We start from the raw sequence: 25,516 nt of genomic DNA, 5'->3' as shown, positions 1-25,516 counted from the left end.
GCAGTGTGAAGCAGCCAATCAGTTAAGTAGCATTTATTAAGTATCTACTATAAACCAGGCACTATGGTAAGGGCTACAATAAAAATAAACAAACAATAAATAAATAAATGAATAAAAGAAAATAACAGTCCCATGGAGTTCACAGACTAAGTTGGAAGATAACATGCAAAAACAAAATAAAACAACCATTATGTTAAAACAAGATTATAAATTAGGTGTAATACAAGAGGGAATGCACTAAGATAAAAGAGGGCTGAGAAAGGCTTCTTCCAAGTTTAGCTGAACTATTGAGCAAGCCAAGAAAGCCTGGAGATGCTTTTGCTAAAGAGAAAAAAAAGAATTCCAGACTCAGAGTTGAGAGATGGATGTGTTAGGAACAGACAACAGACCAATTTTACCAGTTTACAAAGTATATGAAGAAAAATAAGTTAATTTTAAATTAAGTAGAAAGGTAGGAAATAGTTTATAAAGGGCTTTGAAAGTCAAAAGATTTTCCCTTGACTAGAGGAGGTTATATTGCCAGACCTGTGATTTAGGAAGATCAATTTGACAGCTGAATTTCAACCTAAATCAAAGATAATAAACCTCTTGCGGGATTTGACAAATCTATCATATCCAAATGTTAGGTTAGATTCACATTAGACTATACCAGTATTCTTGAAGCTCTTATTCCTGCTCAAACAAATGGAATTGTTATAGAATATATAAATCTTGTTGACTTGGATATAATACAATTTTGTGCAGCTTCTAATTACACAACAATGGTAATTATCCTTAAACCAAAAAAATTGGATTAAATTCCATTTTAAAACCAAAATTTAGGAAATGGAAAAGTAAAGTTTGAGCTATGTTCCTGTATTACAAATCAAGAGATAAACACACATATTTTGTTTTTTCCCCCCTCTTTAATTGAAAAGTCTCAAGGAGCCACATCTAAATCTAGTTTTGAGATACACAAAAATCCAATCTTCGACATATACAGTGAAGGTCATAAAATATGACTTAGAAGTCATTAGGTCAATACCTCTTTTGGAAAATGAAGCTGAGGCTCACTAAGAGCTTAAATGATTTGTCCAAATGAATAGTATATAATGAAATACCAAGGCAGAGATGGGGGCAGTTAGTTGGTGCAGTGGACAGAGCACCAGAGCTGAAGTAGGAGGACCTGAGTTCAAATTTGACCTCAGACACCTAACATGTCCTAGCTGTGTGACCTGGGCAAGTCACTTAACCCCAATTGCCTCAGGGGTGAAAGGAGTGGGGGGAAGCAATCATAAAATCTCTAACAATATGAATACTAAACTATTTAAGGAAACTAAACTACTTAAGGAAAAAGATCCTGTTCTGACCCAGAAGGAATTAGGGAGTGAGAAAAGTTCAGCCTTGCTCAATCTTCTGATTAAAACATTTAACACAGTAAAAGAACACTATTCTATATTTAAATATGTATATATGTGTACATACATACAGAGAGAGAGGATATTAGAATTCTCAATACCATTCTCAAGAATATTAAGATTACATATATGCATGGCAAAACTGACCAATTAATCCACCTTCCATCATGGGCAAGGTAAAGAATAAAAATTACCCTAACATCAAGGGGACATTTTATAATAGAATAAGTAATAAAATAATAAATTTGCAGATGATTTCAACTCTGCCTCCTGGCTCTGTGTCACCCTCCAAAACACTTCATAGCTCTTCATTCATTACTATTTAATTACAGCATAATACCTTCCTTTCAGACCTAATTAACCATTCAGAGTGAAGCTGCTACCACAGGGCCTTGTTTCCCATTTGGAATATGCTTTAAGAATATTACTTTTCCAAGAAACATTTCTAATTACTGAGAAATGTAATAAAATAGGAAGGTATTCATGAAGAAGGAATGAAAGGTGTGATTTCTGCATATAACCATTATAAAAACAAGAGCTGAAGCATTTTATACTATTAGGAAGTATAGGGCCAGAAGGAACAACTTCTTTCAAATGTAAATTTCAAAAGTTTTTAACAACATTTAGGGTTATTACACACACACACATATACATGTGTATATATATATATATTTCTCATGAATAATTTTTGCAAGTAGTCAGGTAAAAAATACAGTCTAGAATCTGGAGGTGATAAACTAAAGCTGCTCATGATACCATACATTCTATGATTTCTTCAAGTTCTTTCTTACTAAAGGCTTTGTATTTTCAAAACATATGTATAATTTTTCAACACAGAGCCCTGCAAAACTTTGAGTTCCAAATTTTCCCTGCCTTCTCCCCCTCCCTCCTCTCCTAGATGGCAAGTAATCCAATATATGTTAAACATGTTAAAAAATATATGTTAAATCCCAAATATGTATACATATTTATACAATTATTGTGCTACATGTTTCTTCAAGTTTTTAAGGACTTCAGGATAACATACAAAGTCCAAAGCATTAAAGGGATAAAGAGACCTATCTGTAGAAATAGTTTTTGATCAACTTAAAAGCTTTCTATTTGGAAAAGACTATTATAGGATAATAATTGTTTTACAGGATAAATAATGAAACTCGGGGAATCACAGGATAAGTCCCTCTTTTACCTTTTACCTGAAAAGAAAATCAATATTTGAATGTTAATTCTTTGAAAGTAATTAGTTGGAGCATCCATAGAGAAGATCTAGTATGTCAGTCCCATTCACAAGAGTAGTGCAAATTCTTCAGAATGATACTTCATCTAGTGCAATGGAGAGAATGTTAGATTTGGAGTCTGCATATCTAGCAATTAATTATCTGGATGACCATGGACAAATCATTTACTTGCTCTAGACCTGATTTTTCTCTAGGAGTTAGTCTGATTATCTCTAAGGTTCTTTCAAGCTCTAAGTCAATGATTCTATATTATCTAGTCATTCAGTCATGACCAACTCTTTGTGACCCTGTGGACAACAGCATACCAAATACTGTCCACAGAACTTTCTTGGCATGGATGCTGAATGGTTTATTTGGAATGCTTGTGTCTGACCTGTGGCAGAGGCTTCTGAGCTCAGGTAAATCTGATCACCCATAGCTGCACACACTGTACCTAAACTCCAACATAGAGATGTCCCTTTGCCCCTCTTCAAGCACAAAGGCCAATAACCAAGAAAAAAGAGAGGTTAAGTGACTCATCAAGGATTACAAATCTATTGGGATTAGAACCCAGATCTTTCTGCTTATGGGCCCAATACTCGATTTAGCCATCTAGAGGCATCTGTGATTCTTTGTTACTATCTGCCAAAAATTAAAATATATATAGTTTTTTTTAGTCTTATAAGAACTATTTATTAATTATTAATTGTAATGTTCTCTCTAAAATGTAATGTTCTCTGTTGAGGTTTTCCTGGGGTCTCTGAAGGCAGCCTTCCGTTTCAATTCAGTAATCACCACAAGTGCATCCAGGTGGTAAAGTCAAAATCCTTAATTGTCTCCTTCAAAGTCTTGTCTCCTTTCCTGGGGCCCGATTAGCTTTCTTAGAGGCCTATCTTTCTCCTTGGTTCCGAAAGCTTGAGTTCCTGGCTCCTTCTCTGTCCTCTGAATCTCTATGAATCCAAAGGTTTGTGTTTCAGCCTCCAGCCACCACAAAGGTGGACAATAGAATGAATCTGTCTCAAGCTCCAAGAGCTTCTAGTGAGCTTGTCCTTTATGACCCCAACAGCTTCTCCCTAATATGCCCCACACTGAGTATACACCAATCATTCTATCACTAGGAAATCATTATTTGTTGTAGGATTAAACCCATGCCAAACAAAATTTAACCACTGTCTCCCCATAACAATTAATTAAGTTAATTAGTATAATTAATGCACTCTATCCCATCCCTTTTCAAGGTCTTCATAACTCATTTATTAATAAATTTGACACTTATTTATTGAAATCTGACTCTGTGAACATACTTCCTTAGGATCCATTTCTTTGGTGGAGTTGACAACTACAATAAATTGGAAAGTAAAATGAAGTCTATTAAACCAAATTAATCCCCAAAGCTAGCTAATCTCAAAAACTATTTGATTAAAAATATAAGTTTATTTTAACAAGGTAAAACAAGTAAGAGCTCAAAAGTAGAGAAGTTTAATATAAAGAGGGATTTCTGTTGTTGTTTTGAGTTAATCAAGCTAAATATGACACGTCCATATCATATAACTAGTTAATGCCTAAGGCTGGATTTGAACTTGGTTCCTCCTGACTCAGGGCCAATGCTCCATATACTGTACCACCTAGCTGCCCCAATAAGTAGAGAAATTTCAAAAGAATTAAGATAAAGGATAAGAATTTACATATCACAGACTAAGAAAGGATGTTGACGATCTAGTTCAATTCTTTCAATTTTTATATAAAAAAATTGAGGATCAAAGAGTTTTGTCTAGGCTCACATAGCTAGTGAATATCTGATCTAGGGTATGAGCCCAGGTGTTCTGACCCCAGAAACTGCACATTTTCCACTATATCATATTCTGTTAGAATTAAGGACAATTCATCTCTAGTTATAAGGTTTGATATAAGGAAATCGGAGTCATACAATTTCTTGAGTTGGAAAGGAATCTTAAAGGAAATCTATTACAAAAGCTTTGATTTTGATGAGTCCACATGGCCATACTCAAGTAAGTCAACAAGTTTTGATTAATTGACATCCAAAGATCTCAATCACATTAAAGGAGAGGAAAGAATAAGAACTAGTTATAGAAATCAACTAAATGAACAGTAATGAAAGTATGAGAAGGATAGAGGCTATCTACTAGTCAATCTTTGCTAGCTATTAAGATGAATTTTAGAAAGGACACTTTGAATTTAAAAATATAATAATTATTCAACTTATTCTTCATTCTATCAATTACAGATTGGATGGAAAAAAGTCCTCAGTGAGGAGCACATTAAGAAATGTAGATGATATCAAGATATGAAAATATTCAAAAATAAAATTGTCAACATTTGAGAGAGGTATGTCATATCAATTATTCACAACTCACTGCATACTAATTTGATCACATAAGCATAAAATTAGTAGATATAAGAGAAGGAAAAATTATAAGATTTAGTACAGTTGAGATCACCATAGGCCTAGATAAAGTAACAGACTCTGGAAAGTTAGAAGGTTGCAAGTTGGCATAGGGGACCTGGAAGCTGGGAGCAAGCACAGTGTGAAAGAGGAATTCAGAACTGGGATGGAGCCAAAGGCAAACGCTGTTTGGCCTGAAGGCCTAGTAGAAGCTGATATACCATTAAATTTCTGCCTATGGCATATGTGCTATAATTTCTCAAGTCATCCAGAACTAGTTTGGCTAAGTATGAAATAAAGTCACTCAAATGAAATCAGTCTCAATTCAAAAGGCATTTACTAAATGTCTACTATACATCAGGCATTAGTAATCCAATTACTTCTAGTCTAGTTTTTCCAGGCTAATCTAGTTTCTTCTTCTCCCATGCAGAGATCTCTAAGACTCCTGGAAGTTCTACATTGTATGAAAAGACCTGTTTGATATGTGAAAAGTGAAAATGACAAAAAGAAGGTTAAAAAAAAAAAGTTTAAAATAAAAAAAAGTTTAGATCTGAACTCAGATCATCGATTATATACCCTTCTCTTTGAACAACAGCTATCAAATATTAGGTATTTGAGCAAACTGACACAAAGGATAGATTGCAGGGTCTGGAGTCAGGAAGATTAATCTTCCTGAGTTCAAATCAGTCTTCAGACACTTAATAAGTATGTGACCCTGGGCAAGTCAATTAACCCTGTTTGCCTCAGTTTTCTTATCTGTAAAAAGTAATGAAAAAGAAAATGGCAAATCATTCCAGTAACTTTACCAAGAAAGGCCCCAAATGGGGTCATGAACAATCAGACACAACTAAACCTTGGTAAACCAAGACATAACACAAACATTGTAAATATTGACTTCAAAAAGTAATTAGAAAAGGACTTCTCAAAGAACTATTAGCAATTCCATAGGGAAACATTGCTGGATGAGAGATTCTTCATCACTTGTTCAATCAGGTTTACATTAATTTATACTTGTTGATATGTAGTTTTTTGTTTGCAGTTTTCTCTCTAATTAGATGACATCCTCACAGGCATTTCCCCAGTCTTCTATTTCTTTGGCTTTATTCCATTCCTCCTAGCAAAGTACTTTGCATATGTTAGGCTTTCAATAAATGTTGTTGACTAAATGACTCAACAACTTGTTTAAAGGGCTTTTACCCACATATAAATTGTGTTGTTAGAAATATCTAAGCTTCAAAAATCACTTTATAAATATTAACTGTGTTGTCATTTATGGGAATTGGCCTATTTAAGATTACTTCAAAGAGGCAAATAGAATAAGTAAGGTCAAGGGAATTTCTTCAAAATATAATAAATTAGTGAAAAAATCAAGGGGAAAAATAGACAATGGCCTTCTGTGGAAAAAAAAAAAAAAAAGATTTTCTACAGTGAATAAGAACTGGGGCCTACTGAGCTCTGCCTTACTGTTTCTGAGAATAATCTAAAAGAGACATTGTTAGGTTTTGTTTTGGTTTTTTTTTGGAAAATCACAGTCGATCTACCGATTTTTTTCCTTATTCTACTATAGAAAGATCAACAATTTCTTTTGAAGCTTCCCCTCCCCCCCCCATTCAACCTCTTCCATCTTTGAAAGGTAAGAAATGAGTTTGATAAATGCTATATAAAGAGTGTCTTCTTTTATTTGCCATAAACTTGCTTCCTTTAAAGTTTCAAAGGAAGACCCTAGGTTTGAGTTACTATTTGGTGAAAATCACTATCTATATTCTTTGTGATTTTGTGGGCTGATTTTACCTCCTCTCAGCTTCTGTCTTTCCAGATTTAGTTTTACCATTTTATTATTATTATTATTATTATTACTATATTAATAATATAATACCATTATATTATAGAAAGAGAATCTACAATAATTTTAATTTCCTTTACTCAACCTTCTTCAGTTCTGGTGTCTCTGTCTGAATAATAACAGGAACTATATACGATTTTGTTGATACAAACATACCGAAGTTTTATACAGAGAAGTGCTGGCCATAGAGGGATATACCTGAAATCCCTGCTACTGAGGCTTGTGTTTAGGAGCTCTGAGCAAAAGAAAGAGAGTTATTTGAGTATCTGTAATAAGCTTTGTGTCAATATAGTGAATCTCTAGCAGTAGAAGACCACCAGGCTGCCTCAGGAGGGGAAAAATATGCTGGGTAAGAAAAAGAGTTCAGCAAAGCATTAGGTAAAATACTGAGCTAGGGATACCCAATATTCCATTATTCCTCCCCTGACTCTCCCTCCCTTACCAAAAAAGTAGCTCTTGTGTTTGGCATTCAAATGTCTTCACAATCTGGTGCCTTGCATATCTAGTCTTGTTTTAGCCAATATGGCTCATACATTATACTTGAACTTGCCTTTTTATCTTTGCAGTAGCTATTCCCGTATGTACAATGCCATCATAAAATTCCTTACTTCCTTGAAGACAGTTTGGCCACAATTTCCTACATGAAGTTTCTTCCTGATCCTTCCATTTGTTAAGACTCTTCCCTCCCAAAACTAACTTCCTTTTCTTTTTTCTTCCCCTTTTTTTCTTAACCCTTTTTTTCTCCTTTCCCAACAGTCTTGCTTTCATTAGTGTAAAGAGGTCCCAAAGATAATGCCTAATAATGCAAATTCACACCTGCTCTGCATATTCTCTGAAACTCATTCAATGAAATGGAAGTTGAAGGACTGGCCCAAAACCACACAGGAAATATGGGTTTGAGGTCTAACTTGAATCCACATCTGCATTTTATCCACTGTGCTACACTGTCTCTCTTTTTTTTATTTTGTATAGACTTTATAAAATCACAGATATGCTAGAAAAGTATGCATTTTATTAATGATTGTTGATTAATTACATATGTTAATATGTATATGCACATAAAATATATTCTAAATATATGTATGTTAGGATTCTTACAAGGTGCTAAGTGGAATTGAGGAGACAGTGTTTAAGTCTAATTTAGCATTGACTTAATCCTACAACAAATAATGGTTTCCTAGTGATATAATGATTGGCGTATACTCAGTGTGGAACATATAAGTAGGAGCTCTCAGGGCCAGAGAGGACAAGCCCACTAGAAGCCCTCCGGGGCTGAGACAGATTGATTCCATCTTCCATCTTTTTTGGGCTTGGAGGCTGAAGCACAAACCCTTGGGAGTCCATAAAAGGGAGAGCTCCTTTAGCTAGAGGAATCATGATCCAATAGGAAGAACACAAGAGAGGAATTAAAAGATCTGGGTTCATATTCTGTTTCTGTCACTTCTTGTGTGATTTGGCTAAATCCCTTCTCCTCCCCAAGCCTGTTTCCTCAGCTATCAGATGAAAGGGTGAACCAGGTCCTTTCTAAAGGTCTCTTCTTGTTATATGTCTAGATATGTGAAATGCAGGATAGGCTTTATGGAGTATTATATTCTTCTCTAAAATATAGTGTTCTCTGGGAACAGGTTTTTGGGGGGCTTCTGGAGGCAACCTTCCTGTCATTTCAGTATAATCACCCCAAATGCAGCCAGGAGTTAAAGTGCAAATCCTTTATTGTCACCTTCAAAGTCTTGTCTCCTTCACTTGGGCTCGGCTACTTTTCTGGAGGCCTTTTGGATCTTGGCTTCGGTGTTCTCCACAGGACAGCCTGCCACCACTTCTCTGTCTTCCTTAGTTCTGCCAATTCCCAAGGGTTTATGCTTCAGCCTCCAGCCACAACAAAGGTAGAAGATAGAAAAAATCTGTCTCAGCCTCCCAGAGCTTCTAGTGCGACTGTCCTCTCTGGTCTTCCTCCCAGAGCTTCTAGCTTATATCTTCCACACTGAGTACACACCAATCATTGTATCACTAGGAAACCATTATTTGTGGTAGGATTAAATCAATGCTAAACTAGATTTAACCACCGTCTCCTCAATTCCACTTACTTAGCACCTTGTTTCAAGTTCTGGCCCATAACATATGTATATAGTGTACACACACACACACACACACACACACACACACACTCTTATATTCCTCTGCCATGATACCTAGCATGGGGTTTAGACTTCATAGATATGGTAGGACATTGAACCACTGACTTCAGTAATTATTCCTATGTTATAAACAGGTGCTACAAGTCAATCTCTTGAATGAGTGACCCCTCACTGCCCTACTTGTCTTATGAGGTACAACTTCTCACTACCTCCTGATCAAATCATATCATCTTCATGATGGATAGTCGATGACTGCCCTATCCTCCAAAGGTTAATTATGTTTTCTCTCTTATTTTTAAAATCAAAAACATTTTTATAAGAAAACCAGAAATGTTCTGATGGGAAAAACTTAAATGGATAAACAGAATGTATATATGAAATTTGATAGTCTGATCACTTTCAATTGTTTTCCCCCCCTGTAAATATGTGACAGGATGCTTACCTTTGATATATCTAACTTGTCACTATTTATTTCAGTGATTTCAAAATGAACCAGAAATAAGTAAAACTTCTGAGACAAGTACTGTGTTTTTCATCTTTCATAAGTAGTGTTAGAACTATTCTATTTTAAAAAAAGGAGTCCTGTGTCACTGAAAAGCCATCACAAGCAATCTGTGTTTCCCCTCAAACTGGCCTGAAGCTATTTTATTTCCAAAGAACTCATCCACAATAAAGGAAAAAAAAGTTTTTGTCAGGAACATACTTTATGGAATATAATAGCTATAAAGAACAATGCCACTGATTAAATCTAGCTGTAAAATGACTTCTTACAGCTGCTTGAAATGATCTCACACTGAAAATTTATTCTCACTTTAAACATGATCTGACAAACATAGTACCTATGTTCTCCTCCCAACAGCACCCCCAAATGATTCAGAGCTATGCACGGATAACTTCTAGATCTCCAATTTATAGCATCTGATAACCAACAGAGTAAAAATATATGATTAAACTATCCCAATCAATAATTCAAGATAAATATGTCCTCATAGTTTGGTTCTGGAGAGCACTCTAATACCCAGATTCCAACCATAAATCCTTTTCCAATGTTCTAATCATTTTACCTCCCATCACTTTTGTGAATATTTGATTCAGAGACCCAATAATGATGATATGCTTACAAAGCTTAGCAATTTGAGTGTCTAAGTATTTTTTAATATATATGTAACTAAATCCAAAATCTAATCTTTCTTGAATATTAGAGTTACAACTATCTTCTGAAAACCATGGTGTTCTCTAAAATAAGACTGATTACTTATTATTGTTCCCTTCATCCTTCACTATAAAAGACATACTAATAAAAGAGGACAACAAGGACTATGACTTAAATAATTCCCAAATGTAAAAAAAGCAAAAGCAATAGTATTCTAAAAATAATGATTTTCCATGTATGTTATGTATCACACTCTAATTATTGCAATGTTTGCTTAAATACTTGGAATTCCATTCCGATTTAAATTTTTTCGTGATCTATAAATCCTAATGTCTTTTAGAAGGTATTCCCTTTCTTGCTAAATGGAAACCTGCCAATTTAAGACTTAGCTAAAATAGCTTGTCATTTAATGCATCTAAATAGAAGCCACAGGATCTTACTTGGTGTCCTGAAAAAGCATGTTTGTTTTTAACTAAAAGAATTATAATAATAAACCTACTCTTTCCTTCCATTACAATCCCAAACTGCATCTTATACAGTGCTTAAAAAGCATCATTGTATAGGAAACAGAGTAAGAGTTTTAAGAAAGACAGAAAAAACTATTTCTTCTAAACATCAATGATATTTCAATAGTTGGAAAAGTCATGAATTTCATTGTTATATTTATGCTCTTCATTGATAAAGATTACAAGTTTTCTCTATACCTCTGGAGACCATCTTTAAGAATCACTAGAGGTAAAAACATGAACTGGTTATTGACCTTTTTGATGAAGAGACTAGTCATAAGATAAGCAATATACCACCCATCCATGAAATAAATTGGTACTTAAAGTTTTCCTCCTGAGAAAAAGCTTGAGAAATCAGAGACACATACACCATGAAGAGGCAGCTTTATGATGAGTGAGTCTGGAGGAAATATGACAAAAATCAAATGCAAATAATATCTGCTGGATCTTCCAAATAGCAATGAGCACAAAAGGCTTCATACAGCCTCATTCCTATAAAAGAAAATTTGTCTATCAATACTGATGGATGTATAAATGGTCATCTATTTGTGCACATGCAAGAATGAGATACTTGAGTCTTACTATTTTTTAAATTTGACTATTGTTGTGCTACCAATACAAGTTGAGTGAAGACATTCAAGAAAGTTTATTTTGTTGGTTTTTTATTCCATTTGAAGAGAAAGAACTTCTGGGAACCAATATGATTTAGTAAGGAATAAACTGCCATAACTTTCCCATATTCACCACCAAATAATAAAATAGCACCTCCCAAACAAAGCCTAGAACAGTAGAACCAGCAAAAAGACAGAATGAAACAATCTTTGAGCTTAAAAAATTTGTAAGATTGATAGGAAAAGTCTACCTCACAGGTAAAAGGAGGGTATTGTCCTTAAAAGGAGCATCTTAGCAAGCCAACAGCAAGTACTGCCTCAGCAAACCATCTGTATTGTGAGCTCCAGGACAGTGGAACAGGCAAATACCAATACCAGGATCCCACCCTCCACCCTATGTGCCTTAGCATAGCCAAGGGATGGGGCAGAATCCAGCTCTGAGAATGGCCATTTGCTTTAGAGTAGCCTTGGCAAATAGGCAGCTGCTAGCAGTACCATGTAGGCAGCCCTAGAGAAATAGGAAAAAAACCAGCCTCAGCATGTGCCAGACACCAGCAGTAGTCCCCTAAGCCACCAGATCGCTATAACTTCCATTAGCCCTAATCACCCTTCACCTCATCCCTTTAAAGCAGTATCAGACATGAAGGTTTCCTGTGGGCCTATGGGTAACATCAGTGCAACACCAGGTAAACAGCCAGAATATGCACTCTCTGGCACAAGGAGCCTAAGATAGTGTCCCTTCTATACCAGGGGCAGAGCTCAACTTTTTAAAAAAAGGAAAAAAAACGAAAAAAAGATGAACAACCACCAAAAGAAAAACAAAACAAACCCAAGAAAAACAGATGCTAACTACAGAATGTTATTATGATGAAAAGAAAGAACAAGACACAGCAAAGATCAAGTCACAAACTCCAAAAAGAACAACAAAGTCAAAACACCTGTGGACAAAACCCCAAAGAAAAATAGAAAGCCCAGAAGGAACTCATGGAAGAGTTCAAAAGAAGCTTAATTTGTTTCAGATGAACTGAACAAAGAAATGACTGATTAAACCATCATTAGTACTTCTATTATCTAAGCATGTTGAAACATACATTATTATCTGGAATGGCCAAGTAATCAAATATTGTGAATATCAGTAAGATTCATAGACATGTTTATGTGGCATCTCATCACTTCACATACTAGATAACATGGGTGGATTTCCAGAAATGCAATTAACTAGTGTAAATAGATCAAACTCATGACTTTGCTAGTAAGTAAACTCTAGTTAAACAAATTTAAACAGTACAAGGCTGGGCTTGGGAGACAAAAAGGCCTGGATTCAATCTGATAATCCTGAGTGGCCCTGCATATAAGCCACTTAAATCTTATAATATTCTAAATAATTCTCTAAGACTGTAAAATATATATTGAAGAGCAAGTGCTGGTTAACTGGCTTTAAAAAAAAAAAGAAAGAAAGAAATTTACCAAAGTTATGACTTCTCCACCAGAAGAGCACTATAAGAATAATGATAGAGATCAAGTCAAAGAAACAATAAAACAAAATCCATGAGAAGAAATCATTGATAAAATGATAGTGTTTATTTTAGCTTCTGTTAGTACAAATGCCACAATTTATATATCCACAAATTTTAATATTTTGTTTAATATTTTGAAAATTGGTTTCCTTCATAATCATATATTTTATTTATTTAAAAGCATCATTCTAGGAAAGGGTCCACAAATTTTGTCAGAATACCAAGGGTGTTCATGACACAAAGGGTTCTATCTCTGATATAGAATGCTCAAAGTACTCAAAGATATCTCTAAAATGAAGATTTCTCTATATCTGTGACAGACAATGGCAACAAAAGCTTGCGACAATTATTTTTTCCAGTAAGGAGCAATTAGCTGATTATCATTTTATATTATCTTTATGATTATCACTATATAGTTATGTCACTAATAATTATCAATTGCTTATTATCACAAGGAATTATTACCAGATATTATAACCTTTAAGATTTTGGAGGATGATACAGATGAAGTTAACTCGTACCAAAAAATAAGTGGTTTATGTATCTCAGCAAACATGTTTTTGCTTTTTTTGTCCTAAAACCAAGTTGATTATAAGGACCACTGCTTTTCCAAGTTTGATACAACATGTTGCTTATCTAGGATTCTTGTCCACTTTCCTTATCAACTGTCATTCACTGTCAAAGAAAGAATAAAAGGAGACAATTTGCAGACTGGAGAACTAGTAACTATTGTTCCTACTTGTTGTTTTGTTGTTGTTTTTTGTTTCAGCTTGTGTTTATTAACAAATGATGTACTCTACAGTTAAATATATCACAATAGGAGTGTAGTTTTGTTCCAGATTGAAAACAGATGAGACATATGGGAGGAATCTGGACATTCAATGTGAGAGGGCTGAGGGTTGGGGCTAGGAGTGTAGGAATACCTGCTATTTAGGTCAGTGGGGATTATTCTAGGAAGAATTTTCTTTTTCCCCTAGGCTCCCTCCTCTAACTGGAGGGGAAAAAGGGCTTATGATGGGGAGCTTCTTTTTTCCCCAAAGTAGGAGAGCTTTGCCATGGGACACCATCACTGAATATCACATTAGTCACCAAAATGTTTTGGGACTTAGCAGCTGGATTCAGTTTCTATTTAATTTTCTTATGTGAAACCAAAGTATTTACAGTTACATGATGAAGGTGGGGAAAGGAAGGGTGATCTTTGGTCAGGAAAGATGTAGATGCCCATTTAAGTTGAGGACTTGTACTCAGAGAAACTGTTAATAGTGTCCACTTGTGTGTACCCAAGAATCAATATGAAACACAATACTGATGCCTTTGACTTTAATCCCCTATGTCACAGATGACCTGCAGTACTTTAAAGCTAAGCCACAGCTGCTCTATCTTTACACACCACCAGGAGTGTGCTAAATTGATACTGATGTTTCTAGGTGGAGAGGGAAAAAGTTAGATTTAATATAAAGTTTCTCCAAGATACTTTAATACTTTAATCAGTTTTTTTTTTTTTTTTTTTTTTTGCTTTGGGGGAAAGGGGTTGTTTTAGTCATTTAAAGCCACTCTACTAGCTAGGAATGGACAACACCAATACGGCTATAGAACTAATGGATGCAAATAGCGAGCAGAAAAGGAAGGCTGCTGAAGACAAAAAGGTTTTCAAATTTATGGAATTGACAGCACATGGATACTGCTGGTTAAACCTACACCTGGATGTCAACTATTCAGTACAATGACCACCACATCATCTTTCTTGAAAAAGCCACAAGTTTCATCAAGTTGCATGGCAAAGTTAACCCTGAAGTCCACATCTTCAGCCCGTGACTCACAAACAGGATCTCTGTACAGTACAGGAAAGATGCCTTGATACTGATGGTAAGGCAAGAAGTAACCACCATGATGGGGATCTGGGAATGGTATCTGGCTACCTGATAAGCAGAACTTCCAGACTTGGTGAAAATGATAATGACCTCACTAAAACACTTGAAGGAGGTCTCCATGGCATCCATGGTAGCAGCTTCAATGGGTTCTTGGTAATGGGGTCCAGGTGATAAGGCTCCTCAAACAACTGCAAGTGAAAGATATTGGCTTCTGCCTCTCAATCAAGGGTTGCATCTATGCAGCTTCTACTGGATGTTCTCCTTTGGCAGTCTCCGCAGATATGATACAATCGGTTCCATCCAGGACAGCATAGGCTACATCACTGCCTTCAGCCCAGGTTGGGTGTGGCTTCTTAATCACACCCTTGAGCATCTGAGTGGCACAAATAGCAGATTCCCCAACTTGTTTACACTTTCCATGATCATTTTTTGAACAAGGAAGATGTTCTCTGCAAAGATCTCAATACCTAGGTCACCTCTACACTTCCCCCCACCCCCCCCCAACAGCACCAGCACCACTAAGCAATCATGATGCCATCACTGGCTTCCAGGATCTTATCAAACCTTCAAACTCCTCCATGATTTTCAATCTTGCTGATAATCTTGATATGCTTTCCTTTCTCACTCATGACCTGACAGCATGGACATCAACTAACTTTTAGGTGAAAGATGTAAATATCATATTTACCTTTTATTCTTCTGAGACATAGCAGCAAGTCTACAGCTGCCCCAGAAAGGTTCTCAATTTTCTTGCTGCCCACCTCAGTCACAAGAAAATCCTGACCTTTCTCCTCCAAAATAAATGAGCCCATCATCCACAAAGACTTTGTCCGCCACCACGAACATTTTTTTATTTTACCCACATGACATTTTCATCACATTTCTCCAAATAAGCATCATGCAGCAGGATGACTTTCAGAGTGATGCCCTCCTTTAGCTCTACTTTGGCTGTCTCACTACCCTTGATGAGTCCAGCCTGGATCTTTGTCCCTTGGTGTCCAAGGCTATGGCAACTGGTAATAGACAGGATCAGAAGCATAACTTTCTGTAGCTGCATGCACATTTTTGATAGTCTCTGCATAGTACTCTTGAGTTCCATTGGACAAGTTTAGATGAGCCACATTTATTCCAAATTCAATTATCTTTTTTAGGTTATCCACAGCTCAAGAGGCTGGGCTAATGGTGTAGATGATACGGGTGTTTCAGGCAGTGGTAGGCTCTGAGTCAATGTCCAAATGGCACCTATATTCTAGAAAGGTATCAGCCATGGCAGCAAAAAGCTGCTGGTTCTGAACAGTTGCACAACCTAATTCACTGTATGTTTTGCCTAACTACTCCATGTTGCCGTGATCTTTTGGATTTTTCGTACTGCTTTCACTTTGAGTTGGTGACTCAAACTGGAAAGCACACCCTACAGAGTAGAAGGAACCTTGCCTTGAAGGAGCCCCCAGTGAAGTGTTTCCTTCCAAAGAGGTGTGAATGACAATGTCTCATTCTCTGAAGCAACTCTTTTGCTTCTACTTTTTGAATGCCTTTTTTGTTGTTGTTGTTCTGTGGTGCAAGAAGAAAAAAAAATAAGCAGGAGCAGATGCTATATCTTGAGGGGTTAAAAAAAAAAATGCTGTTTCTATATGCCCTTAGTAAGATTTAAGCTCCTTGAAAACAAGAACTTTTGCAATTTTTTGCCTTTAGCCCCTAATACAGTCCCTTGTACATAAAAGATACTAAATGTTTTCTGAATCAAATTAGTGCTAGACTTCAGAGGGAGAAAAATGTTTTCTCCTTGTGACAAAGAAAAACCACACTATTATAACCCAAAAGAAAAAAAATTTAAAGGATAGTACCAGATAGTGCTCCAAAGCTAAAATCAGAAATTAGAGCTAGTTTAAGAAATGACTCAATAATCTGTAAATTCTCTAAGATGCCAAAAGGCAAAAGGGGCAAAGGGTAACAGAGACAGCTTGCATCAGGGAAATATTAGTTCCATCAACACACCTGGTAGTGTACCAATTTTGGTTGTTGTCAAGTTATTTCAGTCACATCTAACTCTCTGTGACCTCAACGAAGTTTTCTTGGCAGAGATATTGGAATGGTTTTCTATTTCCTTCTCCAACACATTTTCCAAATGAGAAAACTGAGGCAAAGAAGGTTAAGCCCTTTGCTCAGGGTCACAAAGCTTTTAAGTTTCTGAGGCCAGATTTCTTCAGGAAAATGTTTTCCTGACTCCAGACTCAGTATTCTATTCATGCACCATTTAACTCTTTTCAACATGTCAATTACCTTACTTTGAAATCTTCATTTACCACTCATCCCAAAATTTAGTACTTTAATCTGAGTCCCTTGGATTTGGGTATTATAGAGAAATTTTGACTCAAAATATAGATCAACCTTTGGCTTATGCTCACCTGAATTTCTCAATTAGAATCCCACTCCTCTCCAAATAAGGAAGATAGATAGCTTCAGTTAAAGTGTTGGCTTTTTCCCTTAATACACTGTGAAGAATACAAGTGAGGAGATGTAGATTATGTCACACCATAAGAACACAGACTAAAAGCTGAAAGAGCCTTTATGAGTAATAGAATCTGACCTCGAGGTAATACTGCAAAGGGAGGATTACTGAGGTCCAAAGAAGTGAAGTGAATTACTCAGCTTTACATAGGCTATAAGTACCACAGGAAAGACTATAACCAAGTTCCTCCTTCCACAACTTTGTACTGCCTCCCTCTTCTCTACAGTTTATTGATTAATTTTGGGAAAAGGTATGTGAGACACTCGAATAAACTTCAGTCTTAAAGTTCTATTCAAATATGGTATCTCCCATGCATGTGTTAAAATCAAACTAAATTCTGTGACAAAGGAAGCTGCTGAAATAATTATCTTCAGTTATCTGCTGAGTAATAACATCAAGTGGGGCAAGAGCATATGTTCACCAATGTCATAGAAAATAGTTTCATGAGAAAAAGGATTTCCTTACACTGTCAGTGTTCTCCAAAGAAACCTAAAAATTTATGATATATTAAATTGCTTCAAAAGCATTTAATGAAGTTCATGATCATGTGAAGATGATCAAACCATCCAAAGTAGGAAAAGGGGGAATTGAGATGGTATATAACTTATACAATGACATACATTTGGATCGAGAATCAATTAATGATTTCATCAGTAAGATCTTTGACATGTGTCACATGGGAGTTCACAACTGAAAATACAGCTAAAACACTGTGTTTTCCTTACAATAATCCCAAGTTTCTTGCTACCACAAGAGTTCCCCATCAAATGTTCATCAAGAAGCTGAACTTCAGACATCATCTATCCCTGTTCACACTTAATTAAGAAGAGAGTCTGCTTCCTGCTGGTTTTATATATGCAAACACACAATGAGATATTCCAAGATGGTGATGGAGATGTTGATGAAAGAAAACAATGTTTCATCAAGAAGGCAAAATCCCTCTTTATGAATAATTGAACTTCTAAACATTCATTTCATCCTATCGCCTCCTCCAGAGCCAATTTTCTTCACATCCTTGATATTACCAAACACTTCTGAAATTTTCTCATGAGCATACACATCAACATCATTGCCTTCCACTGTCCATCTACCATGTGGTCTATGCAAATACAAGGCTGACCTTCCAATTAATCCAATTTCAAAGTATAAGTTAAAATATATCTAAGTGCCTAGTGGGAAGTTATTTTGTTTATGAAATTAGGTGCTAAAGGTCTCTGCCATGTCAAAATAAAATTTCAGTATAAGAAAGTCATAATTCAGTTACATTTATTATTACATAGCATCCACCACAAGTCAATGATAATTATTAAAGATTCAAAAAGATAAATGCGTAAATTTGATATTTAAAACAGATTATGTGTTATGTGTTAGTTGAGGCAGCTAGATGGCTAAGTGAAGAGAAGATTCAGTCTGGAGTCAGGAAAACCAAATCCAGCCTTAGACGTGTACTGACTATGCATTCCTGGACAAGTCAACATTACCTCCGTTTGATTAATTCCACTAGTGGAAGAAATGGCAAATCACTTCAGTATCTTTATCAAGAAAACCCAATGGACAGTAGGCTTCTCCGAGTTGTGAAGAGTTGGACACAAATGAATGACTGAAAAAATTATGTGGATTGACTTAAAAGTATATGACTGGTATATCTTGAATTATAATTTCAAGTAGTTGGTACAACAAGAATCCAAGCAAACTGTTACAGCAAAATTTGGTGTACATAGAACTTGAGAGTCCCAAGAATATAAATATGATTCCATCATGTGCCATTGCAATGAAAACAGAGAGCAGCAGGAGTCCACCAGCACCAATCTTCCATGCCCCAGATGCTTGAGGGTTAGTTATTTCACACTAAGAAGTATAGGCAGACGTCCTTTTCTTCCATAATATGCACACACAGTGACTATTGCTTGATGCCAAAAGTGAATATGATTCCTCTTGGAGCTATTTTACTTTCACTCTTCTTACTGCTTCTTCTTTCCCAGCATCTTGTATTGTTTTTATGGTCTAATCTCTTGGCTATGTGACATTCTATATGATCCTAGTTCATCATTATATGAACTCTCTTTCTATGCTTATTTTTTTTATTTTAGCCAATAATTTTTTGTATATTTCTTCTAAAACAATCCCCAAAACCATAGTCATAAAATTGTGAGACTAAAAGGAGCTGTCTCGTGAATCTCCCAAACCTCAGTCACCTTTCCACCCCACCCCCCACCAAAAGTGGCATATATCTGATTATTGAACTAGTGACAGTTGGAACCGAAATCAGATTGGGGCATAGGAAAGGAAGCTATTGTGGCCATACCAGGACAATGACAAATTAACACTCTCCTGGATACTCATAAGTTTCTGTGATACAAACTCATATATTATAAAAACTAAAATAACACACATTTGCAGAGTTCATTATAAACTTGATATATAATCATAAACAAAGAGATCATATAGTCCAGTGATTAATAATGGATCCCAAGGGGACCATGGATAGATATTATGAAGTCTGTGAATTTGAACTGAAAAATAATTGAATCTTTATTTTTTCCTAGCCCTAAATTAAAACAAACCATTCCTATCGATTAATTTAAAACATTATTCTGACATGAGGTATGTCCATACGCTTCATCAGAATAAAAAGGAGTCTCTTAATCTACCCAACAGTCAATTATATCAATGATCCTTTTGTTAGTACAGTGATAACACCTCTCCTTCTATGTAGAAACATGTTTGTCTCACCTATACTTTTTAAGAAAAGATTTTTCCGTGATCTGCTCATTCTTTCAGACTATAACACTTTATCTCTACTATTCCTCACTGATAAATATTTAAAAAGAATAGTCTATATTTCACTTTTTCACTATATAAAGAATAACTTACCTTTAATCCCTTTGCCATTTCTTTTGCCCCTACTATTCTGCTGAAATTGTTAGTCACCAGTAACCATGTCACTATTAAAAAGTTGCCCTATTTTGTGTATATTTATATTTATTTACTCTACATATGTATGCTTATACATATATATTAATATATATATATACATATATACCAATGCATGTGAGTATTTTTATTTGCTTTACATAGTTATTTCATATCTGAAAGGGAGAGAGTGATTTGGACTAGAAAATGTTTAAGGTTCCTTTAAAATTCTAAAACTTAAACTTAAAATTTAAATTTCAAATGATATCATAGTAAAAAGATGATGAGATTTTTGAGTCAGGGATATATCATAAAATACTACCTTTGCCATGTACTTACATATATAATTTAGGGCAAGTTAACTAATGTCTATGAATGGGTCTCAGTTTTCTCATTTGTAAAACACAGAAGTTGAAATAAAAGACTTCTAAAGTTCATTAGAGTTCTAGATTTGTGGATACATAATACTGAGGAGACATTATTTTCCAATAGACTATGAAAAGTATAAGCAATTTGGTCAGGGTAAAACACTGGGAATAGGGTGACTTCACACTTTCTAATCATTGCCTTCAACCTTGATACATCCAGTTATGTAATTATACCACTTCCATCACAAAAGGAATCCTTTGGATATAGCAGTTTTAACATGATGATTATTCTTAGTGAACACTATTCTTGCCTTATTCTTAAAAGAGAGATACCAAAAGAAAAAAGGACAGAAAAAGGAAAAACATGAGGGTATTTGGAAGGTAGAAAAAAAATACCGGTCTAAATTGGCACATAATGACAAAAACATGTGATGAAGCATGTATCCGTTCAAGTACTATCACCTTGGCACATAATGACAAAAACATGTGATGAAGCATGTATCCGTTCAAGTACTATCACCTTTGAAAGATGAAATATATCAGCAAACTGGGATATATTTGAAAATTACAATAAAAATGATAACACATGATAAGCAAAGACATATGATCATTTTGTTTGGAGATGTCTTTGAAAGACAATAGTATAATCCAAAAGCAGGGGAGGAGGGGGAATCAAGATGACTCAACCTCAATCCTAGCCTTTTATCTATCCATATACCCATGTGTGTGTACATTCATGCACTCACATATTTGAGAAGTACATTATAAGGAAAGTAAACAGGTACATGTAGTAAGCACTTAATAAATTTTGACAGCATGCCTGATAAAGGATGATGACAAGAACAGAAATGACAGGTTTTCACTTTAAGCTAGACCCTGAGAAAAGAGATGTGATGGGCCAGTCCCCAACATTTTGCTTTTTAGAAGATATGGGAGGAAAGAAATCAGCAAGAATTACAAACACCTGCTACAACCTGGGTACTAACGTAAAGGGTGCTGGCTTTCTAGTCTCAGAATCTAGGCGGAAATCCTAGTTTTGCCAATTTGCCAGCTGTGAGATCCAGTTTCCACACTCATAAGATAATGAGATTGTGGTATAGCAGATAGAGCTCTGGGCTTGGAATCAGAAAGACTCATGAGTTCAAATTTAGCCTCCGACACTTACTAGCAGTGGGACCCTAGGCAAGTCACTTAACTCTGGCTGTTTCAGTTTCCTTATCTGTAAAATGAACCAGAGAAGGAAATGACAAACCATTCCAGATTATTTGCTAATAAAACCTCAAATGAGATTAAATGGGGTCAGATATGACAGAAATGACTCAAAAACAAAAAGAATAAAAAGGATTACAATATTTTAGTATACTCAAAGATTAAAAACTGTGGTCAAGGCAGCAACTAATCAACACTTCAGAGGAATGACAATTAAATATGGCTCCTTGTTCTTAGGAGACAATTGTGAGCATGGACTGATAATCTATCTTGTTTAATTATACTTTTTTGTGACAAGGTAGAATTCTGGGAAAGAATTCTGGAGAGGAGAGACTAGTTGTCATAAAGAAGTGATATTGTTGTAAAAATATATTTATTTATTTAAAAGAAAAATAATAAAATAAAAATATCAGACTAGATTGCCTTCCAGTTTCATTTCAGCTCTGAATCTATGATCCAATTACCCTTAAATCAATCTGATCTTCTTTTTGCTTTCTTCCTTTTGTGAATTCCTCTCTTTAAAAAGAGTATTCCTTTTTTCTCTGCTGTACTTATTTCAATGTTGGAATTTTTTTTAATAGTTTCACTTTTTAAACTGAAGATTTAAAAAAATATATTCCCTATTGTTTATTATTCCCACATAGGCACAATAATAAAAGAAAAAAGAAAAAATTTCAAAAGAAACATTTTAAACCCACAGCAAAATAAAAATGGGCTTTGAATTGTAACTTTTAGTTCCAGTCCCATAAGACTAATCTCTCTCTCTCTCTCTTTTTTTTTTTTTAATAACTTTTTATTGACAGAATCCATGCCAGGGTAATTTTTTTACAACATTATCCCTTGCATTCACTTCTGTTCCGATTTTTCCCCTCCCTCCCTCTACCCCCTCCCCCAGATGGCAAGCAGTCCTTTACATGTTGAATAGGTTACAGTATATCCTGGATACAATATATGTGTGCAGAACAGAACAGTTTTCTTGTTGCACAGGGAGAATTGGATTCAGAAGGTATAAATAATCTGGGAAGAAAAACAAAAATGCAAGCAGTTTATATTCATCTCCCATCATCTTTGGGTGTAGCTGCTTCTGCCCAATTTTGATCAATTAAAACTGAATTAGCTCTCTTTATCGAAGAGATCCACTTCCATCAGAATACATCCTCAAACAGTATCATTGTTGAGGTATATAATGATCTCCTGGTTCTGCTCATTTCGCTTAGCACCAGTCCTCTCTGTATTCATCCTGCTGGTCATTCCTTACAGAACAATAATATTCCATAACATTCATATACCACAATTTCCCCAACCATTCTCCAATTGATGGGCATCCATTCAATTTCCAGCTTCTAGCCACTACAAACAGGGCTGCCACAAACATTTTGGCATATACAGGTCCCTTTCCCTTCTTTAGTATCTCTTTGGGGTATAAGTCCAGTAGAGACACTGCTGGGTCAAAGGGTATGCACAGTTTGATAACTTTTTGAGCACAGTTCCAAATTGCTCTCCAGAATGGCTGGATGTGTTCACAATTCCACCAACTGTCCCTATTTTCCCACATCCCCTCCAACATTCCACATTATCTTTCCCTGTCACTCTAGCCAATCTGACAGGTGTGTAGTGGTATCTCAGAGTTGTCTTAATTTGCATTTCTCTGATTAATAATGATTTGGAGCATATTTTAATACGTCTATAAATAGTTTCAATTTCTTCGTCTAAGAATTGTCTGTAGACCTAATCTCTTAAAGAATAAGGCTTTAGCATTATACAGCAAGGAACTTGCAGGTACAGCTAATTATACACACACACACACACACACACACACACACACACACACACACACACACACACAGAGTCCCTCTCCTCCCCCTTAACTGCTGTAAGTTTCAAAAGCATGTTTCTAAAGCCTAAGTAATTCTTTCACAAATTTAAAACCTTTCAAATGTGAGTGGGGAAAAAACTAATACTGCTTTCAAGGAGAAACTTAAAATAACATAGAAAAATTAGAAGAACAACTTTTTCAAGGAAGAAATAATTTTCAAATAGCAGTGGTAACTTTGATGCCTCTAAGCCAAGGGACCAGAAAAGTAAAGCATGAGTAGAAATTAACAAAAACATGAAAGCTAGCTTCCTCTTCTTCTGACATACCCTACCATCATCATCATCAATTCTTCATGTATTTCTTGGCCTTCTGTGTTCTTATTTTGTTAATTTATATTTTTCTAGGTCTATGTCTGACTCTCTTGTACTTGGTTGATTTGCTTCTCTTATTTTAGCTATTCTGTCCTGGTTTGAACTCTAATTTGAGAACTGAAATACATGGAGAAAATTTCCAATCATTAATGTAGACATGACTCAGTAGAACATATTATTTTGTTTTGTCTTATTTTATTTAAAGAGTTTATTTTTCCCTCTTACTGAAAATGTTAGAGACCAAAGGTAGGCTAGTGGGAACTATAAAACCGTGATACACTAACTAGTCTGCCAAAGGGAATTTCAGACTGTGGGTTATATTGCTTTTAGTACAATGCATTTGGGATCTTCTTTTCTAATTGATTTGATATTTCAGTAAGTAATCCAACATACTTTGCAGGTGTTTGAAAAAGCTTTTGGGTCTGCCAGATCTGCCAATGCTACTTAACAACTTAGAGTTCAGTCTACCTACAAAACAGACAAGCATTTCTATAGGCAGAATTTCCAGAAGATAAGGCTGTGTTGGAGTTACCCTGACAAAAGAGTATTAATACTAGCTGCCAGAGAGGATTTGGGAGAGACCTGTGAATACTACTGCATGTTATAATGATATTACCTGAACCAGTACACTATCTGCATATGAAAGGCCAGATTTAGAAAAGTGATATCTTTGGGAATGATTATCACACAACAATATAAGAAACCAAAAACAAGTCATATAATTCCCGAGATAACAAATTTTCTCATGAATTTTAAAAATTGATTTAACAAAATATGACTGACATAAAACCATTCTGTACAAACTCATCTAGAGATGGCAGTAGGTTAAGAGGATGTGCTTTTTTTGCGTGTTATAGAATGGTATTCATTCAAGGGAAATCCAAGGACCCCTTCTCCGAATAATGTTTTTAAATAAAGCAAATAAAATAAATAGGATTAGAAAGGAAGGCAATTATATTGGGATATAATTATAAAAAATTAGGTTCACCAACTCCAGAATTCTTGAAGTAGGGCATTAAAAATCACAAATGAGATAGATAACTGACAAACTGGACAATAAACAGAGTAATGCACTGCCTAAAGAAAATTATTCTACCTCAGAAATTAGAGAATTGTTTAGTCAAATTTGTCAAATGCAGTACATATGAAATAGGATATAAAATTTCCTTTCCAGGCCTTTAAACTATATATGTATTAATCTCATATCTTCATAAAATTATATTATGAAACTTACAAAAATCCAAACTATGTTTAAACTCAAATATAAAAGCTGATAAATTATATTTATGAATTAAATATATTAACATTTTAAAGATTCACTTAAACAGGTGACTTTGATGACTCTATAAATGTTAATTGCATAGTATAAGCTTATGTCCTGGAAGTTTTTAGTGAATATGAAGTATGCAAGTACTAGAAAGCAGGAGTCATTTAGGTTCTAGTTATAAGTTCTGCTACTTAGGATCCATATGACCTTGAAAAATGAAACAAACAAGTCATAGCTAGTCTACCTCCCTCAGAGTAAGTATTTTTTCATCTCTAAGGAAAAGATATATCTAGTTCCATGAGAAAGAGAACTGAATTCAATGATGGGATTCTACAATCTGAAAATTGAAAGGGACTTTACTGGAGCTGGCAGACTAATGATCCTCAAACTTTTCTGATGACTCATCTTTAAG

At 35.2% G+C, this 25,516-nt stretch overlaps 1 protein-coding gene and 1 pseudogene across 1 annotated transcript in view; both read right to left on the bottom strand.

The window, feature by feature from the left end:
• Window positions 1-25,516, bottom strand: part of TPK1 (thiamin pyrophosphokinase 1) — a 508,741-nt gene that overhangs the window by 286,641 nt on the left and 196,584 nt on the right. The gene's annotated exons all lie outside the window — the stretch shown is intronic.
• Window positions 13,389-17,957, bottom strand: LOC127564742 (pyruvate kinase PKM-like; annotated as a pseudogene).

The sequence above is a fragment of the Antechinus flavipes genome, chromosome 5 (assembly GCF_016432865.1).
Source record: "Antechinus flavipes isolate AdamAnt ecotype Samford, QLD, Australia chromosome 5, AdamAnt_v2, whole genome shotgun sequence".
Taxonomy (NCBI): Eukaryota; Metazoa; Chordata; class Mammalia; order Dasyuromorphia; family Dasyuridae; genus Antechinus; species Antechinus flavipes.
This window is presented reverse-complemented; position numbering and strand designations above follow the sequence as displayed.